The sequence below is a fragment of the Dendrobates tinctorius genome, unplaced genomic scaffold, assembly GCF_039654945.1.
Source record: "Dendrobates tinctorius isolate UK_male_01 unplaced genomic scaffold, ASM3965494v1 ptg000015l, whole genome shotgun sequence".
Classification (NCBI taxonomy): Eukaryota; Metazoa; Chordata; class Amphibia; order Anura; family Dendrobatidae; genus Dendrobates; species Dendrobates tinctorius.
This window is the reverse complement of record NW_027361683.1, coordinates 51,204,979-51,219,984: the sequence shown is the minus strand read 5'-3', so window position 1 is coordinate 51,219,984 and position 15,006 is coordinate 51,204,979. Positions and strand designations below refer to the sequence as shown.

Genomic DNA, 15,006 nt, shown 5'->3' with positions numbered 1-15,006 from the left:
TCAGTAATCAAACACACAGAAAGCAAAGCAAGGGTCCAAGCCAGACTTCAAGCAGATTAACACTGTTGTCCAGCAATGAACGGGAGACAGGTGCAGGTTAATAAAAGGTTGATACAATCACCTGACCAAAGGCAAACCCAGCACCAGGGGAAAAAGACCAGCAGCCAGAACACTACAGGAAAATAGCAGATAGTCACAAACTGAGCAGATTCTAACAGTACTTCCCCTTTAACGAGGATCCCTAGGATCCTCTAGGCCAAGCCTTATTCGGAAATATCCTGTGAAAAGCCTTAATTAATCTTGAGGCTGAGACGTCCATAGCTTTCAGCCAGGAATTGTCCTCGGTACCAAAAACCTTCCAGGGCACGAGATACTGTATGACTGTGCCACCTGGAATCAAGAATGCGTGAAATCTCAAACTCACAGTCCTCATCAATTGGAGAAGCAGATGGTGTAGCCACCTTATCAGGCGTGTCAACTTTCTTCAGCAAAGATACATGAAAAACTGAATTTTCAGGACGAAGGAATGTCCAATCTGACCACTGTCGAGTTGACAATCTGAACCACTTTGAAGCATCCTACAAACTTAGGCCCCAATTTTTTAGAAGGGATCTTTAAATGCAGATTCTTAGAGGACAACCAAACCATGTCCCCAACAACAAACCTCGCCTCCCTTCTTTACTTGTCAAAATATCTTTTAGACCTCCTATTAGCCTGATTCAGATTATGGTGCACACTGGTCTAAACCCTTTCCAAATCTCCAGAAAAACTCTCCTCCTCAGGCACCGCTGCCCCAATCTTAGAAAAAGGACCGAAAGATGGATGCTTCCCAGTACAGCAAAAAAAGGAGAATATCCAGCCGAAGAGGATGTATGATTATTGAGAGCAATCTCAGCTAATGGTAGATATTCCGACCACATCTCCTGCTTGTCTGCTACAAAACATCTCAAAAACTGCTCAACATCCTGGTTCTTCCTTTCGGTCTGTCCATTGGACTCCGAATGATAACCCGACGAAAATGACAAATGAACCTGTCACAAAAGGCACGCCAAAATCGAGCTGCAAAATGTGGTCCCATATCGAAGACAATGTCCATGGAGACAGCATGGAGTCTGACAATCTCCTTCACAAATGCCCTGGCAAGTGTCTTGGCACAGGGTAATTTATTGAATGGGACCAGATGACACATCTTACTAAACCGGTCTACCACGACCCAGATGACAGGAAAACCCTCAGAAACCGGCAGGTCGGTAATAAAATCCATTGCAAGATGCGTCCATGAGGAACTAGGAACCTCTAATTGGCACAGCAACCCTGCCACTGGGGCATGAGAAGCCTTAGACCTAGTGCACATGGTACACTGACGCACCCACTTGACGATTTCTCTTAGCCTCCCCAGCCACCAGAAATTCCGACCGATCAACTTTCTAGTCTCAGCAATCCCTGGATGACCCACCAAACAAGACTCATGACATTCCGCAAACAAAGATCTCCTCAGGGCTTTAGGCACAAATAATTTCCCATAATGGAGTGTTGGTTGGTGCTGAATCCTGAGCTTTAAGAATGCTATTTTCCAACTCAGAACCTAAAGCTGCCACCACTACCCCTTTCTGTAGAATAGATTCCTCCTTTTCATTATTATGTGCTGGGGAGAAACTTCGAGACAAAGCATCAGCTTTAACATTCTTTGTCCCAGGGATATATGTCACAGAGAAATGGAACTGGGCAAAAAACAATGCCCACCTAGCTTGACGAGCATTCAAACGTTTAGCAGCATCCAGATAGATCAGATTCTTATGATCAGTAATGACTTGTATAGGATGTATAGCGCCCTCCAAAAATGTCGCCAATGCTCAAGCGCAAGCTTAATAGCCAGCAATTCTCGGTTCCCAACATCGTAGTTGAGTTCCGCCTCTGAAAATTTCTTAGAGAAGAACGCACAGGGATGTACCCCATCCTCTCCCTCCTGTGACAGAACAGCCTCCACTTCTACTGATGAGGCATCCACCTCTACCAGGAAGAGCTTAGTCTCGTCTGTCTGGATTAACACAGGAGCAGAGCTAAACTTCTCCTTGAGATGCTCAAAGGCCTTAACAGCCTCAGGGGACCATTGGACAGTATTGGCACCCTTCTTAGTGAGATCAGTAAGGGGTTTGGCGATAACAGAAAAATTCTTTATGAATTTTCTGTAATAATTAGCAGACCACAAGAATCTCTGAATTGACTTCAAGCATTCAGGTCTAGGCCATTCCAATACCGCCTGAATCTTCACTGGGTCCATCTCAAACCAATCACTGGAAACAGTGTACCCCAAAAAGCTAATTTTCTGTACCGCAAACTCGCATTTCTCCAGTTTAGCAAAGAGTGAGTTTTCTCTCAGAATCTGCAGAACCTCGCGGACTCTCTGCCACTGCGACTCCAGATCGGACGAGTAGATCAAAATATCTGTTCTGTCCTCACTAATTGAAGCAAACTTCATGTAGCTTAAACAGGCAGCTAAACCTCTATGCCGGGGTCCAATAAGGGAGACTGTAGTTGAATCTGTATTTTATTGAACGTAGGGTATATTGATGTGGTGAAACTACAAACAGAAACAGATACATAGGATCAGTACTGGGTTCATGGAAATACACAATATACATAGCATACACGATCTGCACTACTAGCTGAGTGGAAGGGAGCTACCTAAGCTGGCTAATATGAGACAGAAATCATATACAGGGAGCATGTTTACATACCACCGATGCTGACACAAGGGGAGTAGAGGAATAAGATGTCCCAAAATGCAGGGTTGATAGAAAATGGAGGACTGGAGAGATAAATGGGGCTGGAATAGACCATGATGCTTTGCAAACTTACCCAGAATACATTGTGGATTGGGGGAAAACAAAGCTAAAGTGAAATAGAATAACCCTGCAATTATGACTTTGGTCAGTTGATGGAGCCAAAGATACAGAAAACATTAAACTATATAGAAACCTGGACATTCTATACATACAGAAATCATTGTATGTTATCAAAATAGACAAGTAGACAGTGAAAGGTTGTGAATTATGTTGGAGACAGAACAATATCATCCAAATAAACGATAACATTAGTACCGATCAACAGCCTCAGAATATCATTGATGAAATTTTGAAAGAACGCCGGAGCATTTGTGTTGTGAATTCACTTTCTGGCCTGCCTCTGGTTGCTAGTGAAGGTAGTGGAGCTGGTTGTATTGATAGAGGAGTCGCGAGTTCTCTTTCTGGGCTCCCTCTGGTGGTTACAGGAGGTAATGGAGCTGATCTAATTGACAGAGGCCTGCCATCTGATAATGAGGATGACGATTGGACATCTGGAGTCTCTGACTGGATTTAAGACAGCTGACTCCCTCTATCCCTGCTGGTGATTTTTCCTGCCTCCTGAGGTCTTAGTTTCCAGTTCAGTCCCTGCATGCTCAAGCTAAGTGTTCTTTGCTATTGTTCTCATTTGATTTGGTTTTGTCTATTCAGTTATGTGTGGTCAGCCAGCCCCGGCTGGGGCTGTGCTGAATTTCCATCCTTATGTTACTGTTTGTGTCAGTTTGTTTTTTGTCCCTTATTAGATTGGCCTCTTTTTGCTCTGCTTTCAGAATATGCCAGAGTGCTGATATAGTTGGAGAAATCTAGTGACTTCAGAGTTTTTGCTATCAGAAGTGTTGGACATTGTTGCAGGGTTTTTTGCGTGATTGCAGACAGTGCCTTTCCTTTCCTGTCCTTTCTAGTTAGTGTGGGCCCCATTGTTTGCTCAGCCTATTTTCCTTGTGTGGATAGGATCAGGGGTCTGTAATCCACTTAGTTACCAACCTCTCTGATTTTCTGTAGCTTAGCTTGGTCTTGCTTTCCTCCTCGGTGACCCAATCATAACAGAATCACCAGCCTAAACCGCAGATTCTAGGATACTCAAAAGCAGGAGAAAATTGTAAAAAAAAGAAAAAAAAGTGTCAGAATTTTTTTTTATATGTATTTTTTTCTCCTTCTCTGGGGCCTTAGGAGGAATTCTTTAGTGGAGATAGAGCAATTGTCTGATCGTGTTGAGCAGCTCACTGCTGAAGTGCGGGGAATTTCCGCCTATCTCGCTCATTCACCTGCTGTTGAACCAAAAATCCCTACTCCTGATGTGTTTTTTGGGGATCGGTCTAAATTTTTAAATTTTAAGAATAATTGTAAATTATTTCTTGCCTTGAAGCCTAACTCATCGGGGAACTCTGTGCAGCAGATTAAAATTGTCATCTCCTTGCTGCGCGGCGATCCCAAGGATTGGGCTTTTTCTCTGACACCTGGAAATCCTATTCTGACAAATGTGGATGCATTTTTGCAAGCTTTGGGGTTGTTGTGTGATGAACCTAATGCTATTGATCAAGCTGAGAAAACCCTATTGGCATTAAACCAGGGTCAGGATTCTGCAGAGTTATACTGTCAAAAATTCCGAAAGTGGGCGGTCCTTACTACATGGAATGATGGTGCCTTAGCAGCTCTCTTTCGGAAGGGTTTATCAGAAACCGTAAAAGATGTTATGGTGGGATTTCCTGTTCCCTCTGGTCTTGATGATTCCATGTCATTAGCCATTTAAGTTGATCGGCGTTTACGTGAGCGTAAAACTACACAAGAGGCGTTGCCGCTTTTTGAACAAATGTCTAAACCCATGCAATGTGATAGGGTTTTGTCTAGGGCACAACGTCAGGAGTTTAGAAGGCATAATAAGCGGTGTTTTTTCTGTGGAGACGCCTCTCTTAGGCCGGGATCACACACAACGAGATACAGCCGAGTCTCGCAGGTTAAAGCCAAGCTCTGGGCCCAGCACTTCGGAGCGGAGCGTGCAGCCACACAGCAATATATGGAGCTGCACGCTCCGGTGCCAGAGCTTGGTTTTAACCTGCGAGACTCGGCCGTATCTCGCTGTGTGTGACTCCGGCCTTACTATTTCTATCTGCCCTAAACGAGAGAAATGTTTTGCACACACATTTGCTGTGGGCAGTGTACAACCTAAGTTGCTTTTGGCAATTACTCTGATCTACTCCTTATCTACATTTTCCGCTAAGGCTTTTTTGGATTCAGGAGCAGCTTTGAATCTGATGGATTTGGACTTTGCCAAACATTGTGGTTTTCCCACGATACCCCTGCGGACGCCTATTCCTTTGAGGGGTATTGATGCTACTCCTTTGGCAGAGAATAAACCCCAGTTTTGGACCCAGGTGATAATGCGGGTTGCCCCGGACCACCAAGAAAATTGTAAATTTCTGGTGCTGCACAATTTGCATGATACTATTGTTCTGGGTTTTCCCTGGTTGCAAATGCATAATCCTGTTTTGAATTGGAAATCTGTGTCTGTGGTGAGTTGGGGTTGTCAGTGTGTTCTTAGGGACACTCCTGTTTTCCCCACCTCTCCCCAGTCTCATGATATTCCTGATTATTTGACTGATTTTTCAGATGTATTTAGTGAGAGTAAGTCTGCGTCTTTGCCTCCTTATAGGAGTTATGACTGTGCAATTGAGTTGATGCCTAGGTGTAAATTTCCCAAGGGTCGGCTTTTCAACTTTTCGGTACCCGAACATGATGCTATGCGATCTTATATCAAGGAGTCGTTGGAGAAGGGTCATATTATAGACCATCCTCTTCACCCTGAGGTGCTGGGTTTTTTTGTGACCAAGAAAGATGGTTCATTAAGGCCTTGTATTGACTATCGTTCCCTTAACAAAATCACGGTTAAATATCAGTACCTGTTACCCCTGATTTCTGATTTATTTTCCAGAGTTAAAAGTGCCTGCTGGTTTACCAAGCTTGACCTCAGAGGGGCATATAATCTTATTCGCATCAATCATGGGGATGAATGGAAGACGCCGTTTAATACTCCAGAGGGATATTTTGAGTACCTGGTGATGCCTTTTGGGCTCACTAATGCCCCTTCTGTCTTCCAATCCTTTATGAATGATATTTTCCGGGACTTTGTGGATAAGTTTTTGGTCATCTATCTGGATGATATTTTGATCTTTTCATGTGTTTGGGATTCTCATGTGGAACATGTCCAGACTGTGTTCCGGATTTTGAGGGAAAATTCCCTGTATGTTAAGAGATCGAAATGCCTCTTTGGTGTACAGAGGATTTCATTTTTGGGATTTATTTTGTCTCCGTCGGTTATTGAAATGGACCCGGCCAAGGTACAGGCCATTTATGATTGGGTTCAGCCCACTTCTTTGAAGGCTCTCCAGAAGTTTTTGGGTTTTGCTAATTTCTATCGTAAATTTATAGGTAATTTTTCTGGTATTGTCAAACCACTGACTGATCTGACCAAGAAGGGCGCTGATGTGCTGAATTGTTCTCCAGAGGCTGTCTCGGCATTTCAGGAGCTTAAGCGGAGAGTCACTTCTGCTCCGGTTCTATGGCAACCTGATGTCTCACTTCCATTTCAGGTGGAGGTAGATGCTTCAGAGATTGGTGCAGGAGCTGTTTTGTCCCAAAAAGATCCAGTGACTTCTAAAATGAATCCCTGTGCCTTCTTTTCTCGAAAATTCTCCCCATCTGAACGTAACTATGACGTGGGGAATCAGGAATTGTTGGCCATGAAATGGTCATTTGAAGGGTGGAGACATTGGTTGGAGGGAGCTAGACATCAAGTCGTGGTCCTCACCGACCATTTGATTTATCTTGAATCAGCCAAACGCTTGAATCCTAGACAGGCTAGGTGGGCCTTATTTTTAATGCGTTTTAATTTTGTGGTCTCTTTTCTTCCGAGCTCTAAGAATGTAAAGGCGGACACCCTTTCTAGGAGTTTCTTTGCGGATTCTCTTATTGTGACCAAGCCTACTGCCATCCTAGGTGAGGGGGTAGTTCTTTCCGCCATCTCGCCCGATTTGAGACATGCCCTGGAGGAATTTCAGGAGAACAAACCTGAATGTTGCCCTATGGGAAAATTGTATGTCCCTGACCAGTAGAGGAAAAGTGTAATGTCTGAAATTCATAGCTCCATGTTTGGCTGGTCATCCAGGTATTTTTGGTACCAGAGATTTGGTGAGTCTGTCTTTTTGGTGGCTTGCCTTATCTCGTGATGTCAGGAATTTTGTGCAGTCCTGTGGGACTTGTTCTCGGTCCAAGCCCTGTTCTCATTCTAGTGAGTTGTTGATGCCCCTGCCGGTGCCCAGGAGGCCATGGACCCATATCTCAATGGATTTTATTTCTGATCTTCCTGTCTCTCAGAGAATGACTGTTATCTGGGTGATTTGTGATAGATTTTCTAAGATGGTCCATCTTGTACCACTCCCAAAGTTGCCATCTTCTTCTGAGTTGATGCCCTTGTTTTTAGAACAGGTGGTTCGGTAGCACGGGATTCCTGAGAACATTGTGTCGGACAGAGGAGTCCAGGTTGTTTTCAGATTTTGGAGAGCATTTTGTTCCAAGCTGGGAATTCAGTTATCTTTCTCCTCTGCATTTCATCCTCAGACCAATGGACAGCCTGAGAGAACAAACCAGACTTTGGAGTCCTATTTGAGATGTTTCATATCTGCTGATCAGGATGACTGGGTCTCATTTTTGCCCTTGGCCAAATTCACGCTGAACAATAGAGCTAGTTTTGCCACTTTGATGTCGCCCTTTTTCTGTAACATAGTAACATAGTAACATAGTTATTAAGTTTGAAGGGAGACTTTAAGTCCATCTAGTTCAATCCATATCCTATCATAACCTGCCCTAACATGTTGATCCAGAGCAAGGCAAAAAAAACCCATGTGGCAAACAGTAAGCTTTACATTGGGGAAAAAAATTCCTTCCCGACTCCACATACTATCAGACTAGCTCCCTGGATCAACGCAATATTAAGGAAACTAGTGTATATACCCTGTAAAATTATACTTTTCAAGAAAGGCATCCAGTCCCTTCTTCAATTTTAGTAAGGAATCACTCATTACAGCATCATATGGCAGAGAGTTCCATAGTCTCACTGCTCTTACAGTAAAGAATCCGCGTCTGTGAGTATGCTTAAAACTTCTTTCCTCCAGACGTAGAGGATGCCACCTTGTCCCCGTCACAGGTCTAAGAGTAAAAAGATCATTAGAAAGGTCTTTGTACTGTCCCCGCATATATTTATACATTGTAATAAGATCACCCCTAAGCCTTCGATTCTCCAAACTAAATAACCCCAAGTGTAATAACCTGTCTTGGTATTGCAGACCCCCTAGTTCTCTAATAACCTTGGTCGCTCTTCTCTGCACCCGCTCCAGTTCAGCTATGTCTTTCTTATACACCGGAGACCAGAACTGTACACTGTATTCTAAGTGTGGTCGCTCTAGTGACTTATATAGAGGTAAAATTATGTTCTCCTCATGAGCATCTATGCCTCTTTTAATGCATCCCATTATTTTATTTGCCTTTGCAGCAGCTGCCTGACACTGGCCAATAAATGTGAGTTTGTCGTCCACCCATACACCCAGGTCTTTTTCAGTGACAGTTTTGCCCAGTGTTTTACAATTAAGCACATAATTATACATCTTGTTCGTTCTACCCAAGTGCATGACCTTACATTTATCCCCATTATAGCTCATTTGCCATTTATCAGCCCAAGCTTCTAGTTTACATAAATCCTCCTGTAATATAAAATTGTCCTCCTCTGTTTTGATTACCCTGCAGAGTTTAGTGTCATCTGCAAATATTGAAATTCTACTCTCTATGCCCCCTACAAGGTCATTAATAAATATGTTAAAAATTAGCAGGCCCAAAACTGACCCCTGTGGTACCCCACTGCTAACCGTGACCCAGTCCCAGTGTGCTTCCTTAATAACCACCCTTTGTTTCCTATCCCTGAGCAAGCTCTTAACCCACCTACACATATTTTCCCCTATCCCCATTGTTCTCATTTTTTGTATCAACCTTTTGTGTGGCACCATATCAAAAGCTTTAGAAAAGTCCATGTACACCACGTCCACTGCATTCCCTTGGTCCAGTCCGGAACTTACCTCTTCATAAAAGCTTATCAGATTAGTCTGACAGGAACGGTCCCTTGTAAACCCATGTTGATATTGGGTCATGAGGTTATTCTTCTCCAGATACTCCAGTATAGTATCTCTTAGAAAACCCTCCAGGATTTTACCCACAGTTGAGGTTAAACTTACTGGCCTATAATTTCCAAGTTCAGTTTTTGTCCCCTTTTTGAATATTGGCACCACATTTGCTATACGCCAGTCCTGTGGTACAGACCCTGCTATTATGGAATCTTTAAAGATTAAAAATAATGGTCTATCTATGACTGTGCTTAATTCCTGCATTACTCGGGGTGTATCCCATCCGGGCCCGGGGATTTGGAAACTTTAGTGATTTTTAAACGCCGCCATACTTCCTGCTGGGTTAAGCAGGTGACATTTAATGGAGAATTTTTTATCCCTGATCATGTTATCCGTCATGGGATTTTCTTGTGTAAATACTGTTGAAAAAAAGTCATTTAGCATATTGGCTTTTTCCTCATCCTCATCCACCATTTCACCCAGACTATTTTTAAGGGGACCAACACTATCATTTTTTAGTTTCTTACTATTTATGCAGTTAAAGAATATTTTGGGATTATTTTTATTTTCTCTGGCAATGAGTCTCTCTATCTCAATCTTTGCTGTCTTGATTTGCTTTTTACAGAATTTATTTAGTCTTCTGTATTTATAGTTAATGCCTCATCACTACCTACTTTCTTTAATTCTCTAAATGCTTTATTTTTATCTCTTATTGCACCCCTTACAGCTCTATTTAGCCATAGTGGTTTCCTCCTATTTCTAACATGTTTATTCCCATATGGTATATATTGTGCACAGGTCCTATTCAGGATGCTAATAAACGTCTCCCATTTTCTTTGTGTATTTTTATGTCTCAGGATATCGTCCCAGTTAATTGCACCAAGATCATTTCTCATCCGTTGGAAATTTGCCTTCCTGAAGTTTAGTGTCCTTGTAACCCCTCTACTACATATCTGTAACAACCCTGCAGGCATCACTGCATGGCCTCCCATCCCCCGCACACCAACTTACTTTCTGCTTCAAGCCATGCTGTGAAATCTGTCTGTTGCCAGTCCTGTGCTCCGTGCTTCTGCTCTCCATGTTTCCTGACTGTGTGTATAGGGGGGCGGCGCCAGAACGCTCTGGTTCTTATGCAGTCAGGGTGCATCTGCCTAATCTGTCCCTGACCAATCACCTAGAGCCCTTGACTATTTAGTTTCGCCACACCCACTGAAACATGGCCTGTGCAATGTCTAATCTCAGTTAGCATCTTGCTGCTGAGGAAGCCAGGCCCCGTTCTGTGTATTTCCTCCTTCTCTGGAGGAAAACTTCTTGTCTTGCCTTGTACCTTGTCTGCCTGCCAGGAGGCTGAATATCCTGGCCCTTGAGTCTTGGTTCCAGTACCTTGTCTGTACTCTGTCCTACCTTAGTCACCCTTTCTCCTTGTCCGTGGCTTCCTTCCTTGCTGTATCTTTCCTTGTGTCATCCCTGTCTGTGAATCTGCACCCTTGCAGCTCTGTCTGTGAATCTGCACCCTTGCAGCTCTGTCTGTGAATCTGCACCCTTGCAGCTCTGTCTGTGAATCTGCACCCTTGCAGCTCTGTCTGTGCATCTGCACCCTTGCAGCTCTGTCTGTGCATCTGCACCCTTGCAGCTCTGTCTGTGCATCTGCACCCTTGCAGCTCTGTCTGTGCATCTGCACCCTTGCAGCTCTATCTGTGCATCTGCTACCTTGCAGCTCTATCTGTGAATCTGCACCCTTGCAGCTCTTCCTGCACGGCTCCCTAGCCGCTCTGCCTGCACGGCTCCCTAGCCGCTCTGCCTCCTCGGCTCCCTAGCCACTCTGACTGCTCGGCTCCCTAGCTGCTCTGCCTGCTTGGCTCCCTAGCCACTCTGCCTGCTCGGCCCCCTAGCCGCTCTGCCTGCTCGGCTCCCTATCCGCTCTGCCTGCTCCGCACTCCTGCGGCTCTGCCTACTCCGCACTCCTGCGGCGCTGCCTACTCCGCACTCCTGCGGCTCCGCCTACCTGCACCTCCTGTGTGAACAGGTCCAAACCTGTTCCTTCATATTCCACTCCTTCCTGCCTATATCCATACCTGCACTTCCTGTGTGAACAGGTCCAAACCTGTTCTCTCATATACCACTCCTGCTTGCCCTGTGTCTCCAAGCCGTGCCCACCTGTCCTGTGTCTCCAAGCCGTGCCCGCCTGTCCTGTGTCTCCAAGCCATGCCCGTCTGTCCTGTGTTTCCAAGCCGTGCCCGCTTGCCCAGTGTCTCCAAGCCGTGCCCGCTTGCCCAGTGTCTCCAAGCCGTGCCCGCTTGCCCAGTGTCTCCAAGCCGTGCCCGCCTGCCAGTGTACCTAGCCGTGCCTGCTTGCCCAGTGTCTCAGCCTGCCTGTTAGTCACACCTGTCCAAGTGACTTGTCCCCGAGTGGGATCAGCAGCCACAGCCAGACACCACCCTGGAGTGGCACCCGACAGCTACCTGTCGCACAAGCCTGACCTCACCATCAGAGGCTCCAGTGAAGACCGAGGTAGCTGTCGTAGTCACGCCCCTTCCAGGGTAGTCTGGTGTGTGGCACAGTGGGGCCACAACCCCCCAACTCACGCCATTCAGCCAAGGCGTGAGCGTGACAACATCTTATTAAAGGATACATGAAAACTTATTAATTTGTGATCACTATTACCCAAGTGACCCTCAACCCTTACATTTGATATGCGGTCTGGCCTGTTGGTTAATATTAGGTCTAGCAGTGCCCCCCCTCTTGTTGGGTCCTGAACCAGTTGTGAAAGGTAATTGTCTCTCATAGATGTCAAAAACCTATTATCTTTGCTGGAACTGCAGGTTTCAGTTCCCCAATGTATTTAAGGGTAGTTGAAGTCCCCCATAATAATGACTTCTCCTTGAGTCTCTGCTTCATCTATTTGTTTTATGAGGATATTCTCTGTTGCTTCCATTATTTTTGGAGACTTATAACAAACCCCTATCAGTAATTTATTATTTTTCCCCCCTCCCCTTATCTCTACCCACAGGGACTCTACATTTTCATTAGATTCATATATATAATCACGCAGGATGGGTTATAAGGATGATTTTACATATAAACAAACGCCTCCCCCTCGTTTATTTGTACGGTCATTTCTGAACAGACTATAGCCATGTAAATTAACCGCCCAGTCATGGCTCTCGTCCAGCCATGTCTCAGATATCCCCACAATGTCATAATTATGTTCCAACAACATTAACTCCAATTCCTCCATTTTGTTGGCAAGGCTTCTGGCATTAGTATACATGCACTTTATGTATCTCTCTGTACCTCTATTCTTTCTTAAATTATTAACTGTTCTAACCCCACCCCCCATGCCACCCCCACCCCCACCCCCAATTTTATTATTTGTGCCCAGGTCCCTATCTGCACTGTCTTCCCCTCCTATAAAAGGAATACCCTCCCCCTGTCCCTAGTTTAAACACTCCTCAATCCTTCTAGCCATTTTCTCCCCCAGCACAGCTGCACCCTCCCCATTGAGGTGCAGCCTGTCCCAAGCGTAGATCCTGTAGCCAACTGAGAAGTCGGCCCAGTTCTGCAGGAACCCAAACCCCTCCTTCCTACACCAATTCCTGAGCCACTTATTAACCTCCCTAATCTCCCGTTGCCTCTCTGGCGTGGCACGTGGTACAGGAAGTATTTCCGAAAATACCACCTTGGAGGTCCTTGCTTTAGGCCTCTTTCACACTTCAGTTTTTTGTGTCAGTTAAAATCCGCCAAAAAGGCGGAAAAGCGGATGCGTTCTTAACTGATGTGAACAGATGTCACAGGATCCGTTTTTTGACGGATCCGCAAAATGAAAAATTTTAAAGGAACCGCTGGCCGGGAAGGAGAGAGAGAGAGAGAGAGAGAATGAATGAATTTGTTTTCGTCCGCCAGAAAGGATTTCAGGGTTAATTTTATCCCTGACTTCCTTTCTCCAGGCATGCGCACTGGAAAATGCGGATCCAACAACTAACGTCCGGGGCTAGCAGCGGATACTGCATCCAGGTCCATACGCCCAGGCACTACACCTGCACGTGTTCATGTAACCTGAGCTACTGACACAAGACTGTTAAAGCGTCTCAGGCATTAACCTCTTAGGATTATAAGAAATTTATTTTTTTCTCTAACATTAATTGGTTCAAGCATTAAAAGATATTAACCCATACCCACCAGGCATAAACTCTTACAGGCATAAAGCCCCTAGAGACTTAAGCTCCATTGCTTGTTCCAATTTCTTCCGGATTCAACAGAGCACTACACGTGTTATAGACAGTTGGTCATTGCAGTAACCTCCAAAATCACTGCCTTGTAATAGGATCTTATATAATTCTCCACTTTTAACTCCATCATCTGCAGCAGTCGGCAGACTGACGAAGGCCAATTGTAGGCCGAAACGTCCTTTGTGACTGCCACAATAAAAACTTATTTTCAAAAAGGATCATTCAGTTGAGTGCCAAGTTACTTTATTATTCACTAGGGTTTTGAATTGTAGCCTCTGGGCAATAGGAAGCCAGTGAAGGGCCTGGCATAGGGGGGAGGCTGGGGAATAGCGGGGAGACAGGTGGATTAGTCAGGGAGCAGAGCCAGAGTGCTAGAGGGGAGGCCAGAGAGTAGGAGGTTGCAGTAGTCGAGGCGGGAGATGATAAAAGCATGCACTAGTGTTTTTGTGTTTTCGTGGTTGAGGAATGAGCGGATCCGGGAAATATTTTTGAGTGTGAGGTGGCAGGGGGAGGCGAGGGCTTGGATATGTGGTTTGAAAGAGAGCACAGAGTCGAGGATCACCCAAGGCACCGAGCGTGCGGGACTTGTCAAGAAATTGTTGTTCGATCAAATTCAGTGCAGACCCACAGTCCACCATCACTTGAAAATTCGTAGCATGACCATGACAGATAGAACTACCAGAAAAAGAAACTCCAGCGGACCGTAAAAATGCAATACAAACGGAAGAATTACTCTGAGCCCTTTTTTTTTATTTTCCTGATTTATGCGACCCTCACGTTGCATGATAAAATGGCCAGTCTTACCACAATAAAGGCAGAGCACCTCAGAGAACCTTCTCTCCCTTTCCTGGGAATGAGAGGACATTGCACAAAGTTGCATTGGTTCCCCGTAGTCCATGGGGTTCTCTTGGGAGACAGGACCCAGCAGAATTGAATCCTCATTCTGCCTGTCTCTCAATCTTCTATCCACCCTGATGGCTAACTGTATTGCAGCCTCAAGTGTATCAGGTGCAGGGTGTGCAATGAGTAAGTCTTTAACCCTGTTATTCAGACCTGCTAGAAACTGACTTCTGAGTGCTGGATCATTCCAGCTGACTTCTGCAGACCATCGTCTGAACTGGGTACAATATCTCTCAGCGTCACCAGAACCCTGTTTCAGCCGTCTGAGGTTAGCCACGGCTGTAGCGACCCAATTCAGATCGTCATATATTAAGCCCATTGCAGAAAAAAAACCTTTCTACTGACCCCAAACAAGGGTGGGTCATCTCGACGCAATGAAAATGCCCAAACTTGCGGCTCCCCTCACAATAAGGACATAATATTCCCCACACGCTGTAATTCAGCTGCTGAAGACCTGAGTCTAAGCCGAAAATAAAGTAAACATGCATTTTTGAATGAAAAAAATTCCTGCAGTTTACCAGAAAAAGATTCAGGCAAGCTCACCTTAGGCTCTTCAGGGCGGACCCCTGGGCAATTACTCACGTGCTGTTGTAAGCTGGAAACTTCCAACGTTAACCGTTGCAGGCGTTGAGCGAGATCTTGAACACTGTTCATATCGCAGTACTCCGGGAGGTTTTTTTTTATACTTTCTCGGGCTGGACAAACTGTTACGGTTCTGTGGCACAGGACAAGGGTAGGAGGGGGAAAATTGACCCTGCACTGCGACTAGGCTGATGCCCTACGATGGAGTGGATGACCCATTCCTTGTGAATAGACCCACCGGCGATCCTAGGTTAATCTCAAGCGAAGACCTATAGATAGGGGGAA

The 15,006-nt window shown here is 45.1% G+C and overlaps 1 pseudogene; it reads right to left on the bottom strand.

Moving 5' to 3' along the window:
• The window catches only part of LOC141075029 (nuclear receptor subfamily 2 group C member 2-like), a 92,372-nt pseudogene extending 77,579 nt beyond the window's left edge, over positions 1–14,793 (bottom strand).
• Positions 14,794–15,006: the final 213 nt, after the last annotated feature.